At 45.4% G+C, this 15882-nt stretch overlaps 1 protein-coding gene across 12 annotated transcripts in view; it reads left to right on the top strand.

The window, feature by feature from the left end:
• The window catches only part of CELF6 (CUGBP Elav-like family member 6), a 181214-nt gene that overhangs the window by 81639 nt on the left and 83693 nt on the right, over positions 1 to 15882 (top strand). The window lies entirely within an intron of this gene.

Genomic DNA, 15882 nt, shown 5'->3' with positions numbered 1-15882 from the left:
GCATGTCAAGGGACAGTGTTTGTCTGATGCGTGCGTGCAAGAGATGCTTGATTTTCTTTTTCCTGGTACGGATGTGAAATTGCGGGGAGCTGACAGTTCAAGGTGTTTTGGGTGGGTGGGGGCAAACGAGTGAGCATGCCTGCAGCTCAGGCCGGGCAGCAGCTGACCAAGGAGGACAAGGCCTGGGCGTGTGGGTGTGGTTGGTGCAACTTAGATTAGGAGTCAAAATGGAGGGCAGAGACCCGAGACTATTGGAAAGAGCTGGACAAGAGCATCGGAACATAGAAAGCTGCCTGAGGCGGTTGGTCCATCCAGCTCAGTATTGTGTACACTGGCTGGCAGCGGCTCTCCGGGGTTTCAGACAGGGTGTCGCTCCCTGCCCTACCTGGAGATGTTAGGGATTGAACCCAGGGCAGATGCTCTACCACTGAGCGACAGCCCCTCCCCTTAAATCTAGCTACAGAGAGAGGGAAGGTGTGCAAGATGGGAAAGCCAGGGGTGAAGGCGTGTTTGAGGATGGAGGGAGAACGATGGGCAGGAAATGAACTGGCCAGCACAGGAAGTCCCTCCTACTCACCTGACCTCTGGCATGGGGGTGGGCAGGGAACTGAGTCATACAGGGGCGTCCGTGTGCAAACCTGTGAGGTGTGGGGCGGATGACAGTGAAGCCAAGCAGAGGCATGGTTTTTTTCCTGGTGCTGCAAATACCATATTTTTCCGTGTATAAGACACCCCCTATTGGGGGGGACTCCAAATTAAGAAAACACCCCTCAACACTACCCGTGTATAAAACGAACCCCAAATTTAGACCTAATGTTTTGGTTAAAAAAACCTAGTCTTCTACACAGAAAAATATGGTAATTTTCCATTCTGCCCTGTTGCTCCAAGTTTCCTGTCATCTTCACATGTTGATCCCACACTACATAGAATGAGGGGGTGAGAAGAAATATGGACTGTTGTCTTCCATTTTTAGTATTCCAATAGATAGATAGACAGAATTTTTTAAAAAACCAACCAGGTGCCAGTGTGCCACACCACACAATACCATCATGCGCATGTGGGCGCCATGTTTTATTTGAATGTAAAAACACTGGTGTTGCTTTGCATGTTGACTCTGGTCCCCCCCACTTAGCACACTCGCAGGAGTCACTGGAAGAAGGCGTGTAAAAATGTCGCTTGTACTGACGCTCTCTCTGCTGTTGCGACATCAACCTGAAGGATGATTCTGCTCATTTGTCCAAATATTGCCCAGAAAAGCCAAATTACTCTTGTGTAATTGTTGCTAATGGGCGCTGACGTAAGAACAGCCTTCTGGATCAGGCCAATGGCCCGTCTAGTCCAGCATCCACTTCTCCACAGTGAACATTATAGGAAGATAGTGAGCCGACTTGCACAGAGTCCGACTGTTGGTACATTGAGCTGAGTGTTGTCTGCACTGACTAGGTGTGGCTTTCCATGGTTCTGCACAGGTGCCTTTCCCAGGCCTACATAGAAATGCCAGAAATTGAACCTGGGTCCTCCTGCAAGCACGGCAGATGCTCTACCATAGAGCTGCCTTCCTCCTTCCACACCATACATTTAAAGCCCGTTGCTTCTCCCAAAAAATCCCAATAACTGCACGTTACCCCTCACAGAACTACAACTCCTAAGCACCCTTAGCAAACTACAGTTCCCAGGACTGGTGTGTGTGTTTTGCTTCAAATGCATGGCATGGGTGTTTCGCATTTCCCCCAAAAATAGCTTCGTCCACTTTTCTTCACGCAAAATTTCGGCTTTCTCTCTCTTGGACATCCGGTGTGTGTGTCACACCATCTATTAACTCAACAGCTCATCCCACCACAACTTCCTGATTTCCATCACTGCCCCAAGCCCATTTGTTCTGGGAGGTAAGAGTCAAATTTCAAAGTAGAGGCATTCTTCCAGAGCACATTGGTCCAAAGAAAGAAGGGTCCTTAGGGTGAATGTAGGATTTGGGGCAGAGGCGGCGGCCCAGTGGTGATGTCTTGAAAAGGTATCCATAAAAATCTAGGTTAGATAGCTTTTGAAGGAATAAGAGGATGAAAGTCCCCCCCTCTGGTTCTTTGTGGGTATGTCCCTCTATTTTTACTTGGGGGGGGGGCTAAATGGAATATGCAAATTCATACTGTGCCCATCTGCCCTAATCCCTTGGCCATGGCAGCTAAAATAGCTAAAAGGTTATGTATTTTTGGCTTTTGTACTGTAAATATATGCCCTTGATCCTCAGGCAAAGGGTGGTATATAACTTTAATAAACAAAATAAACCTCCAGAACCAGAGGCGGTGTAGCTTTGAGCTTCAGGTACCAGGTGTAAACAACAGGGAGATGCCATAGGTGAGCTTCTTGGAGGCCTGGGGTTGGCCGAAATTGTGCTGAACAAAATGCCAGACTAGGAATGCTTTTGGCCCCATCTAGCTGGACTTCTTACATTCTTAACTTGCTGCTCACCCTGGAAGGGAGAGAGTCATGGCTTGGGAAGCAAACTGATTGGCTCAGCTTGTATTTCCCCCTTGGCTCCATTATCTTCCACTGTCACAGTCCAAGGGATGATCTCTTTCTCTTAGACTCAGGGCTCCCAGGCAAAGCAGAATGAGCGGGAGCCCTTGGTGAGCCAGAAGACAGTGGAAGGGAGGGTGAAGAGGAGAAATCACTCCCCAAACTAAAACAGTGCCTTTTAGGGTGGCCACTTGAGCGTCAAACCCCCCAGTCCTAAGGACGCAGAATTGCATAAAAACCACACAAGAAAACTTACATGTATAGGTAGCAGTCTGGAAAACATTTGCTATTATTTAAATGGAAACGCAGTCCATCTCACACTATTGTGGAAGACTTTGACCAGGTGGCCTGTTTTTCTGCCTGCTCACTCTCCAGGAGCTATTGATGAGTAGCACCAGGGCCCCTGCTCTCCTTTCTTGTAGGAACATAGGAAACCGACTATTACTGAGTCAGACCATGGGTCCATCTAGCCCAATATTGTCCACCCTGACTGGCAGTGGCTCTCCAGGGTTCCAGGCAATGGTTCTGCAGAGTTTCCAGATTTCCAACCTGAAGATACCAGGAACTCAATCTGAGACCTTCTGCCTGCAAAGCGGATGTTGTACCACTGAGATGTGGCCCATCCCAAAAAGACCATATGGTTGGATGGACGCCTGTCATGGACTAGATGCCCCTCAGGCTCCCTTCCTACGATTCTGTTTAGCTCTTCAGCTAGAGGACTCCTTCAAATAAAGGTCTGTAAAACAGGACACATGGCCACCCTAATCTCTGTGTCTGTCTGTCTCCTCCTCCAGACTCCATAATGGAAGTGAGCAACAGAAGCATGTTAAAGGAGGGAGGACTGAAGACCAGAGCAGAAGAGGGAAACGTCACCTTAGGCAACCTGTTCCCTTCCCCAGCCATCCTTGGTTTTTGTGCATCCAGGTTAGCCTTCCCCAATCTCTTGCCCTCCCAATGTCTGGAACTAAAACTCCTCTCAGTCCCAGCTTCTTTGGCCTGATAGGAGTTGTAGTTCGAATGCATTTGGAGGGCACCAGGTTGGCTAAGGCTGATACAGATTTCCAAAAGGGAAGCCTGTTCAGGAGCAGTGCCATCACCTGGTTGGAAGAAGGCAGGTAGGCAGGAGCTGGCTGAGGGCAGATTAGGGTTAAGGGGCAGTGCTCCATTCATCATAATGGGCCAGCCTCCCCTGCCTTCTCTGTCCAGCCAAGCAAGAGGCATCATCAGATTTCCAGGGAAACAGCCTGGGGGGGAAGCAGGGTGGCTAGGGAGACTTCTGAGGGCTAGATGGAGAGGCATGGAGGGCCATATTCAGAGCCTAGGCCTGAGGCTCCCCATTGCGGCCTTCATCTTCTGTGTCAGACCCCAGATCTCCTTCATCTCCCTACTTTAATCTAAACTTTTTTAAAAAAATAAAAACCCCACATCACTTATACGGCAGCTTCACTTGTTGCAAAACATAGAGCAATGAGACTAGCCAAGGAAGTATGCTAGATGCCAGCTAGATAAGGCTTGTTTTAGTTTTCATATGCACAAACTGAAGGAGCCGACTGAGAGTGAGGCAGAGGGCCCAATCCACGGTTAGCACACAGGGTCCTGGAATTTCTGTTGGCCCCTCATGTGACCCTCCAGATGATGGTGGACTCCCAACTTCCATCAGCTACAGTCAATGATCGGGGTTGATGAGAGTTGTGTGCAGAAAAATCTGAAGGGCCACAGGTTTGCCAACCTTGCTCTATGGTGAAACATAAGACTGGCTGGAGCTAATGGGAGTTGTAGTCCAAACCATCTTGAGGGTGACAGTTTAACTGGTGTAATTAGTTTGAGTGTTGAGTAGCAATGGGCGAATCTGTCAATTTCAGTTTCTCAGTTTCTTATTTTTCCAAGCTTAGGTTCAGTTCTTCACAATTTGTTTCCATTTAACTCAAAAAAGTCATGAAAATTCACCAGCCTTTGTGCACCAATTACTCCAAATATACATGTTTTTGTAAAGCAATTTTTCCTAATGCAATGCATTTTTGTATGTAGTTCTCACTAATTTATGGCTTTTTATGCACACTACCCCTGTGTACATACTTTTATGTACATTATTTGGCTAAAGAGCTGCATTGCAAAATTCGGAAAAGCGCCGGTTTCGAAGGTTGGTTGAGTTTCAGTGGTGTATTGCTTTGTATGGTGCCCATTCGATGGGCTCACAAGCTGAATTGCATTTCTCCCTGATCTATAGTGTTGAAATGTGTATGTGACAGACATGGTGCGTTCATGAGTGGATCTGCAGAAAAGTGTTCACACAGAAAAGTACATCAGAAAAGGGAGAGGGGGATTCAAGGACTTTGTACTCCTTTGCCTTTTTGAATGTGACTGTTGGTTGGGCTCCTACAGATGCCATGGCTTTTTGACTGTATACCCCAGGGGCTGGCTGTGTCTTGCCATATTAACTTGAGAGGTGAGCAGAGAGGGGGAGGCAGGAGATAGTAAAAATAACTATTCCTTCATGCCAGAGGAGGTGAGAAGCAACAGCGTTTGGCTCTGTTTCTGCCTCTCACTTCATTCTTTCCAGGAGTGAAACTCTCAAGGGAAAAGCAGAAGTGGCCTATGGGTTGATATTCCAGCACTGATTATAAACGGCTGGCATTAATGGTGTAATTTATATAGGCCTTGTATACCTGAATGGTCCATCTTGTCCATTAATAGAGGGAAAACAGGAAGGAACATATCTGATGATAGAACAGCATGTTCCGTGCCCTTTGGGTTGTGGTGAGCACCCTCTGGCCTGACATTGTGACACCTGGTGTGGAGTAGGCAAAGAAGCAGCTAGGCCAAAAAGAGATTTGCATTCACCCACCAAACCCTGTGCAGTGGCCAACCCCCACCCCCGGGTGCTGCTCTTTGAAAGCCTGGCAGTCAGCTGATCATTGGGGTTTCCATAGAGCCATATGCAGCTCTTTGATGCCCCAGCAACCAATTGATTGTCAGGGTACCACAGCACAGCACAGTTCTATGCAAGGACTGACAATCAGTTGATGGCACTTCAAAGTGCCATGCATAGTTTTGTTTATCTGAAAGGCTTTGGGCACTGAGTGATTAGAAGGGGTGTGTGTCGGTGACCTATCTGACTGCAGTTGGTTACAAGTCTGTGCCCATTACAGACTTGTTGCCCATTACTGCCCTGTCAATGTATCATGTTACACACTCACAATCAGGATAATTTAACTTTTTTATGATTCTTTTAACAAATTAAGATATGCATATACCACTTTTCAGGTGAGCCTCACAAAGGAATTTGCACAGATATGTTCGAAAAAATAAGCATAAATTAAAACTATATGCAGATAACAAGTCCTTTTGAAATCCAGCTCTCTCCTCCCTTTGGACAAGATGATCCTTAGGTAGCCCTGTGGTGAAAGTTGATGGAGGGCAAGGCCACCTCATTTGGATCACCAGCTACTAGATGGTGGACCATCAACAGACTGAAGAGGTGACAGATGGATCCCCATTTCATAGGACCATGCCTCCAGTGGCCATAATAAAACGAAGGACAGAAATGTCACATACAAATGGTATATGTGGCACTGCTAGGAATGTTGACTGTTACACATATAGAGATGTGTAAATGAGAAAGGGAAAGAAAGAGGAAGGGAGGAGGGGACGGGAGGTTGGGTTTTCCTGTTTTGGCTGTAATACGTGAAGGATGTGTGAATCCTCCGTAGCAAGACCCATGGAAAAGAGTGAGATCTACAGATCCCACTTCAGGAAAGAAGAGGTATGAGTCTCTTGCATGCCTTTTCCCACACTGACATAAAGGATGAACCAGCTTAGCTTGTGAATATCGAAGTGGGGGAGGCAGTTTTTGGAAATTAATGATATGTAGGAAAGTATGACCGATCTAAATGGAAGTTTAGCCAGCATGTGTTGACATCAGTGCCATCAGAGCAGGATTTAGGGGCAGAAGTAGAGGGCCTTGCTCCTCAGAATGAGGAAGGGCCAGAGCATCTGCATTTGTGGTAGAGCATCTATATTGTATGTGGCCAGCAAGATCCCCACCACCCCATTCCATGCAGAGAAGCTGACCAGACTGGTGGTTGAATCTTACATCAACATTGGTAGTGGGTCAACGTCCTCTACTGCACCTGAGGGAAGCAGGCTTCCTCAAGGAGAACAGGGGAGATCACATTGTACACACACAACTCTGTCCTGCAACATCTTGCCACCAATTCCCATCCCACAGCACCTGCCACTGAGAAGGCTGCCTCCCTCTGCCTAATAGTAGGGCCAGCCCTGCCAATCAATACCAAGTCTGAGAAATTTTGATCCAGGTGTCTCATAATGATCACCATGAACAGCCAACATAGCATGCTCCAGAAGTTGGACCCCAACTTCCATCACCCCAGGCTACCAGGGATGATTGGAATTGGAGTTCAACATCTTGAAGGCACCATGTTGGCTACCCTATAATGGGCATCTTTCTCCTCCACTTTGAAAGTGGGTGCAGGGAGGTCAAGGTGATCTTTGAACCTGAAATCCAGATTGTTGTCTTGAATGTCCACTCTAACTTCCATTGGGGTGCCTTAGTTCTCAGGAGAGCTATTGTATGGTTGTGTTGCATATTTCTGCTTGAAAATGTAGGGGTCATGCTGGCGTTCACACATGTTAATGTGAATTGTGAGATGCAATCCTCAACTTGCACAGCAACCTTTGCTCCAATACCTCTGTCATCAAAGGAGATGCAATTGTGTTGTGCATAAGTTCTTTGCTGAACCTTTTGAGTTGAGTTGCAGTCCATGCATGCAGAATATTTTTTCTCAACATGCATGCCAACTCTGATCTGGTTTTCAGAGATCTTGCATTATATTGCATTGCATTTTCTCCCCTCCCCAGCTGGGTTGAGCTGCCCTTCAAATCTAAACAATAGAGTTCTGCTCTGAACAGGGATCACAAATGTCACTGTGATATCTGACTCTTCAAGAGAATCACCATGTCACAGTCAAATGGAATGCTGGATGAAGTCAGTTAGGAACATAGAAAGCTGCCTATACTATGTCAGATCATTGCTCCTTCTAGTTCAGTATTGTCTCTACCAGTGTTTCTCAAACTTGGGTCTCCAGCTGTTGTTGGACTACAACTCCCATCATCCCCAGCTAGCAAGACCAGTAATCAGGGGTGATGGGAGCTGTAATCCAACAACAGCTGGGGACCCAAGTTTGAGAAATACTGGTCTATACTGACTGGCAGCAGTTCTCTGGGGTTTCAGGCATGTCTTTCCAAATCTTACCTGGAGATGCTGGGGATTGTACCTGGGACCTCCTGGCCGCAAAGCACATGCTGTATCACTGTGCCTCTTCCCCTGAAAACTTAAACACAAGGCACTCACTTTGGTCAAGCAATTAATCCTCCACTGGAAAGGGGAACTTGAAGAACTCTGTGGCTCACAACAGACCTGGGCTATAGATGATAGCATTTAAAATGAACTCATTAGCTGCTGTTTCTGTTGTACCCTTCAACTCTCTCTTCCCATTAATCTGTGGCAAAGGAATATACCGTATTTTTGCACCATAACACTCACTTTTTTCCTCCTAGAAAGTAAGGGGAAATGTCTGTGCGTGTTATGGAGGAAATGCCTACGGGTGGCATGCCTACGGATTTTTGTCCTCTAAAAACTACGTGCGTGTTATGGTCGGGTGCGTGTTATAGAGCAAAAAATACGGTAATCAATGCTGTTGGGTATATCCCATCCTGCCTCCCCCCTTTTCTGCTCCCAGCTGTGTTTTTGATTCCCACCCCATCGCATCTCTGCTCTGTGGCCCATGTGGTCCAACTTGGCTCTTGTGGCCTCTCCATCTCTCTTTCTCTCTCTCTTTCTCTCTCTTTCTCTCCTCCTGCATTGCTTCTCCACCTAGTCCCAACTCCCCGCTAGCAGAGCCAGCTATTAATAGAGCAGTGGATTTATCGAAAGAGGCAAGCTGACTGCAGCACTCCCCTTGCAAGAGAGTGCCCTGAGCTAATGGCCGGCATCCATTGGGCAGCAGCTGAATGTGCATGGCCACTCAGAGGGCGGTGCAATGTGGCTGGCAGGTGTAAGAGAACCCATGCATGGTGGTAGGCCAAAGGGCATCTGTTTCATCAGAACACGGAATAACCAGGAGCTGGAGAATGAGAAGCACAGCCAGTATTTGGATGGACAGGGCCATAATATTCATGGGTAGCAGAAGGATGCAGAGTTAGCATCAAGAATGACAAGACATTCATGAGGAACATCAAGTTACTAGATATTCATGAATAGCCCATACCTTCACAGGTGTCAGACATTCACAGCCGGGAGATCTGTGGATAACTAACAGCAAGGTTTCTGCCTCCAAATTTTTAAATAGTAGCAGCAATAAAGGGATTTTAGAAGGGAAGAAAGAGAAAATGTTGAGTAAAAGGGTCCCTCCAATTTCCTCAAATTTACATACAAATTGCAGAGGAAAAATGGGGGTGGTCACCTGATTTTTTTAAAAAACAACCTTCTCCTTTTTTCTGCTTTCACCCCTTTTTTCCTATATGTCCACCCTTCTAGTTCCACCCCATTAATGTTGGGCTAGATCTCTTGGCCCAACCAAGATATCAGATTGTCCTGGTCATCCCATGGCATCATGAGGCCCTGCCCCAAGATCCTCAGTTGTTTGGGGCACCAGAGGCCTTAGAATCCTCCTGCCCACTCCTGCTGCATGGAATGCTAAGCAGCATCAGACAGATATGCCTTTTGGTGTTTCTTGGAGTCTTGAGTACAGCAGGGAGGAATTTCTCCTTGTTCCCTAGGACTTGTTCCCTAGGCCATCAAAATGGCCAAGGATAGGCTTTCTTATTCTCTTCCAAGTCTGGGCTCTGACATTTTGATACTATACAGTCCCAAATATATCCACCAAATTCTACTCGTGGCCAGTGAGATTCCTGGTTAGAGCCTCACATATGCTAATATAGATGTTGCTGGACCACAACTTCCACAATCCCTGAACCACTGACCATGATGGCTGAGGCCCATGGAAGCTGGAGTCTAGCAATACCAGGGGCCAGAGATTTCCCCATCTTGTTCTAGGACAACATTGACTCTTTGGACTGGCTTGACTACCACCCTGCAAAATGGGCACAGGGCCATTTAGTTTAGCATCCAGTTCCCCACTGTGACCAACCAGGTCGATCTCTGAAACCTAGAAGCAAGGCTTGATATCAGTAACTTTGTCCCCAGCATCGGATCTTCAGTGGCCTAGCTTCTCTGATTCTGAAGGTTCCATAGAGCTATCATGACCAATAACGATGGATAGATGGATTCTTCGTGAATTTGTCTAATCGCCCTTTAAAAGCATATGAGAAAATGCCTAATCCTTCATCTCATATCAGTGAAGGAGCTGTGTGTGTCTGACAGAGAGAGGTGGGGGAAATGGGGGGGGGGAGAGAGATAACAGGAGTTGGAATACATAGAAGTATCCAGCAAAGCTCCCTCCAGATATTGCCCAACGAAAACTCTCATCAGTCCCAAGTAGCATAAGCAATGGTTAGGGAAGATGGGAATTGTAGTACATCAACATCTGGAGGGAGCCAGATTGGCTACTCATGGACTTGAGCAAGGCGGAAAGCTGAGTTGCCAGGAGAGGGAGCAGTAAAGTGGCAAAGAAGCCAAGCAGAAGTTCTTAAAGTTGCTCAGCTATGTGCCAATATGACCAACAAGAGTACAAGGACCTCTTGGTAGCACCGGAGGAGGATTGCAAGCAGCGAGAAAGCCTCCTTTGAGTCACCAGTGTTCCTGACAGATTGCTCCCCTCTTGAGGTTGTTTGCAGATGGCCAAAGTGTTTGACCGTGGACCTGCTGAATATGATTATGTCCTCAGCGCAAGGAATTCAGAACCCTTGAAGGGGGGAGATCGGGCAGCCAGCTAGCTGCTGAAATGTGGCTACAGCCCCCTGGAGGTTAAATGGCACCTTAAAAGAAATGTGTTGGTTTTTTAAAGATGGAATTGGATGTAGCAGTATTTGCCAACAGCTTTGCTTTAAGACTAGACGAGAAGATCACTATTAGGCTCGGATTCTCTACACATCGGCACACTGAGCTCCTGAAATCAGGCAAAAATGACTAAGCCTCCCCAGATATAGCTAATCTAAAGCAAGGCATGGCAGTTATGTTCGGTCATCATCTTTAAATGGTGTGTGTTGGATTTTGTCGGTTTCGTCCCCCTTGAGCTTTTCTGTGTGAACACAGCAGAACAGACTGTGTTACACGTCACAGGTCACTCGGAACTCACATGGGATTTGGTGGGACTGTAGGAAGGAATAGCAAGAAATAAAAAGATGCAGTACTTCCTCAGAAGTTGAACAAGTGAGACATGCAACAAAATCTTGCAGCCCAGAGTGCTCCTCTTCACTTTAGAAGCCAGCCATACCCTAGTTAGTATTTCATGGCCACTGAGCATGCTCAGTCTTCATGGAACTATTTTTTGAGGGGTGTTTGTTCCACCTCTCATGTTTTTCTTTCTAAATATTTGTTTCTGTGCCTCCTGCAAACCTTAGGATTTCCCCAAGCCTGTTGAAACTTCCCACTTGTGTGCTGTTTTGGTTCCATGAGGACCAACATCTAGCCTTAAACAGCAGAGAAAGAGGGAATGCTATTTCATACAGGCTATGAGAGCCAGTGCAACACAGTGCCAGGAGTAAGATCCAGGTTTAAAACTCCACTCAGCCATCAAGTTAATCAGGTGACTCTCTGTATAAAAGGATGTCACATAGAGGAGGGAGAAAGGTTGTTTTCTGCTGCTCCAGAGAAGCGGACACGGAGCAATGGATCCAAACTACAAGAAAGAAGATTCCACCTAAACATTAGGAAGAACTTCCTGACAGTATGAGCTGTTCGACAGTGGAATTTGCTGCCAAGGAGTGTGGTGGAGTCTCCTTCTTTGGAGGTCTTTAACCAGAGGCTTGACAACCATATGTCAGGAGTGCTCTGATGGTGTTTCCTGCTTGGCAGGGGGTTGGACTCGATGGCCCTTGTGGTCTCTTCCAACTCTATGATTCTATGATTCCTAAACTTCTCCAAGGATGAAATAAAAAGGTAATTACATTTTATTTAGAATATCAGACTTTCTAGACACAATTTCCAAAATTTGTTTCTTGGATCTTTTTTTCTTTCCCCCTTTTCTGTTTCTTCATTTCATCTCTTCTCTTCTCTTCTCTTCTCTTCTCTTCTCTTCTCTTCTCTTCTCTTCTCTTCCTTCTTGTGGCTGATCTTAGGGCTCATCATGCTTCAGTTGGTCGGTGAATGGTCTGTTGGCCCCTTGATTAGTGGTCAAGCTGCTGCAGGGAATGAAAGGCAGCAGGTTGCTAGAAAGTGACTCTCTCACAGTGCCACCCCTCTTAATCTGAGGTCTTAGTGAGGGTAGCTTCACGCTCAGAGAACATAATGCTTTTCTGGAGCGGGTGGTAGGGCAGTTTGGCAGTGGGTGGGTGTGAAGAAGAAAGTCCTCAGCCACTAAAGCCTGAGAAGTTAGCTGTCCCCACAGTCTCGGATAAATGGTCAAGATGATGGGCCATTCAGACCTGAGCAATCTTTTTTTAAATAAAATAAAATAAAATTTTATTATTAAAATAATTCAACATCAATACATACATGTTACGAATATACAAACATACATTTCATACAATCCTTAAAAATATTCATACATACCCACACTCAGTCCCATAAATACTTCATTTTCCCACCACCCCACCATTTTCCCATCACCCCACCCTTGTGATAAACTTCCAATCTACTCAATTGCAATTTCTTTCCACTTCTATTACTTTCTTTCACATACTTTTAAACCAATTTTCTGCTTCTTTTTCTGTTACACATTGTTATCCATCTTATTTAGTATTTCAGTATTTATAATGGAACTTGTTTATTCTAATAGCAGTTCTGATTTTTCAGTATAATTTTGCAAGTATTCTTTAAATACCTTCCAGTCCTTGTCTATCTTCTCTTTTGAGATCCTTCCAAATTCTCCCATTGTTTTGGATATATTGTAATACTCCAATAATTTGGCAAGCCACTCTGTTTTTGTCGGTATACTACCACTGATATATTAGCTGGTATACTACCAAAAAAACACACAAAAAAACCAAGATCTGAGCAATCTTCACTACCGTTTGATTTATTTATTTAAGCAGGGTGCTTTCCAAATAGCTTGTTTAGTCAGCACAAGGATTTATCCTTGTGAAACAGAACTTCCCCCCTTCCCTCACGAGCCCCTTAAATCTATTCACGGTTCACCTCTAACCCTTCAGAGCAGGTGTACATTTAGAGAAGGCATGCACAGGGGCATGAGTCCAGTTATTTAACAGAAATCCTTACCCTGATGGAACATGTTAGTTGGAAACAATCTCTAATTCATAGCCCACACATTCAACGTAACTTTTTGTTCTAACAGATTTGTTAGTTGTGGTATGTGTGTTACAAATACGTGAAATTAGCACTCTAAAGCAGGGGTCAGCAACCTTTTTCAGCTGTGGGCCAGTCCACCATCCCTCAGACCTTGTGGGAGGCTGGACTATTTTTTTGGGGGGGGGAATGAACGAATTCCTATGTATCACAAATAACCCAGAGATGCATTTTAAATAAAAGGACACATTCCACTCATGTAAAAACATGCTGATTCCTAGACCGTCCGTGGGCCAGATTGAGAAGGTGATTGGGCCGCATCCGGCCCCCAGGCCTTAGGTTGCCTACCCTTGCTCTGAAGCAGCGAAAGCCCTTTCAAATATACAACAAAATCAGACTTCTCTAAATTCAAGAATGCTCACATCCTTGTGCAAATGTTTATATGTTTCCCATTTTCTCGTGAGTACACATAGCCAGAACAAACCATTTACAAACAGGGCAGGTCCAACTGTTAGGCAAAGGGAAGCAGTTGCCTCAGGCAGCTGGTTTTATGTGTCCCAAAAGGACAGCAGATGATTAGTTATTTAAGCTTTTATTATTGGGGGTTTTTTACTACTTGGAAAGGGTCGGTGCATTTGTGATGTTCCACCACAGATGCCATAATAATGTGACTAACCTCAGATACCTTCAGCTCAGTGGGGGTGACTTTCATTGCGCTGCCTTAGGCAGCAAAATGTCTTGGGCTAGCCCTGGTTATGAAGGCTGTCTGAGGAACATCAGGATAGTAAAATTGTCAGATGTTCATTTGCTTGATTGCCTGTTTGTAAAAAGAATACTTCCCACCTCGCTCAGAATATAGAAGGTGCCCTCTCCTATTTTAAAACATGACAGCATCAGACAAACAAAAAATCCACAGCTCCAGTGTTCCCCTGTTTTCATTGGATAAACTTGTAGTTTTTCCACCCAGAAGCAGGACATAGGACTCAGAACTGGTCAAATTCCAGGCCCAAGGAGCTTCTAGAGACAGCCTTGCAAAAAGTCCCAGGAGAGGTAGAAATGGCAGTAGTCAAACTGGGAGACCCATATCCAAGCAGAAAACCAACCCACCCAGCCAAATACATAAACAGGCACCTAGATGTACAGTACATGCTGGGGGAGCCCAGCAAAAAAGAGGGTCCAGCAAAAGCCCAGTCGCTACACTTAGTGTTATGAAATGTGATCCGGCATAGACAGGCAGTGCCTTATGTGGTGTGGCATAGAAAGTGAAACTAGTGTATTCGCTAATTGCTTTCAGACAATAAGAGTTACTGTTAACCTGCTGCAATCTCTGACATTCATTTAACACAGGATGCAATTTGGTAAGCATGTTCAGACCTAGGGATTGATGACACTGTCATTTTCAGCCTCTCATATTTCCCATCTTAAATTCAGTTCCCCACATTTCTGCAGCAATTTTCAAGCTGCTCACCAGATGCTCATTAAAATTCATCCTCATGCACAAATTGTTGAATGCAATTTTGACTAATAAACACATTTTTGCTAGGAATTTTCCCAAATGTTTTAGTTTACTAAATGCATGCATTTTTATGTACAATTCCCACAAGATATATGCATTTCTGTACACAATGTTTTATTGAAGAACTGCATTGCAAAATTCAGAGAACTCTGATTTTCAATGGATAATTGGGTTTTGGTTTGCCTAAAGGTTTGAGAAGTGCAAACATTTTCATTAAGATGTAAACAAGATTGAATTTCTCCCCATCCCTATTCACAACACAAGTCTCTTACCCATTTTCCAAAAGGGAGGAAAATGCCAAAGACTGAGACAATGGGATATTGCCTTTGAAAATATTGGGACAAGAGTCGAACAGCATTGTGTTTAGAGAGCAAAGCTCAGCTCAGCTTCTGCACACATTTACAGGGAGTCCATGGACAATTTTGGACATATAAATGGTATCTTAGAAGTTCTGCTTGAATTTAGGAGATGGTGTAACTGCCTCCCCACAGTCACATTTCAGGGGTGGGTGAGGTGTCTTTTGAGAGTGTGAGGCTGAACCTCACTGGTGTTCCTGTGGCTCTTTGCCAGCCACCAACTTTAATATTCCCACAATGCACCTGGAATTGTTCTATATCACAATGTAGCATCATTCTGAGGGGCATTCTGTGTGGGGGGATGACAACCCATGCTGGAGGTTGAAAATTTCAGCCAAGAATGCTTCTCAGAGTAATGCTATGAAGCAAGGATACTCTGGGCATGTTAAAGACAGTGGCAATGAACCAGAAGGATGCTGTTCATTGCACAGTTCCCCTAGCTTCAAAATTCACCCCACCTCCTAAGAATACTGGAAACATTCCTTTCTCACCTGTATGGCTTCTGAATACAGCTATGAAAGCCATTTTGCCTCACTGCTAGAGTATACAGTGAGATACTTTCCTTGAAGACAGGATCGTGATAAAAAGTAGCCTATCTGCAATAAAACAGCAATAAAAACAGCCAGATATTTTTTACAATTAAAAACAGCACTGCACAGCCGTCTGTCACTGGGAGTTTATGGAGATCATCCATGCTGTGTGCTGTGGTGGTGCCACCTCCTGTTCTGTGCGCTGGTTCTCAGCCTTTTGCAACTGAGTCACCTGATAGCCAGGGAAGTATTGTGGAGATGCCAGTGTCCAACAATTCCAGTGGTATCAGAAAGTGCGAGAGCGAGAGGTGTCCAAACTAAAATAGGGTTGCCAGGGCTTTAACTCTGGGGTTTGGCAGCACTCTTATCCAGTGGTTTAGAGGGGAATTTGGAAGTGCAGAAGCTCATCATGAAGCCACTGCCCTTAACTGAGTTCCCAAGGATAGTGCAGAAATGCAGACAGCCGTGCAGATCCATTTTATGCACACCCGCACACCAACAACAGCACTCATTGAATAGTAAGCCAGGCTCATGCTCTGGCTTCTCCTCTGCTAAAAAAGGTAAAGGGACCCCTGACCATTA

The sequence above is a fragment of the Podarcis filfolensis genome (genome assembly GCF_964270895.1).
Source record: "Podarcis filfolensis genome assembly, chromosome: 14".
Classification (NCBI taxonomy): Eukaryota; Metazoa; Chordata; class Lepidosauria; order Squamata; family Lacertidae; genus Podarcis; species Podarcis filfolensis.
The sequence above is the reverse complement of the archived record's forward strand: the minus strand, read 5'-3'. Positions and strand labels throughout refer to the sequence as shown.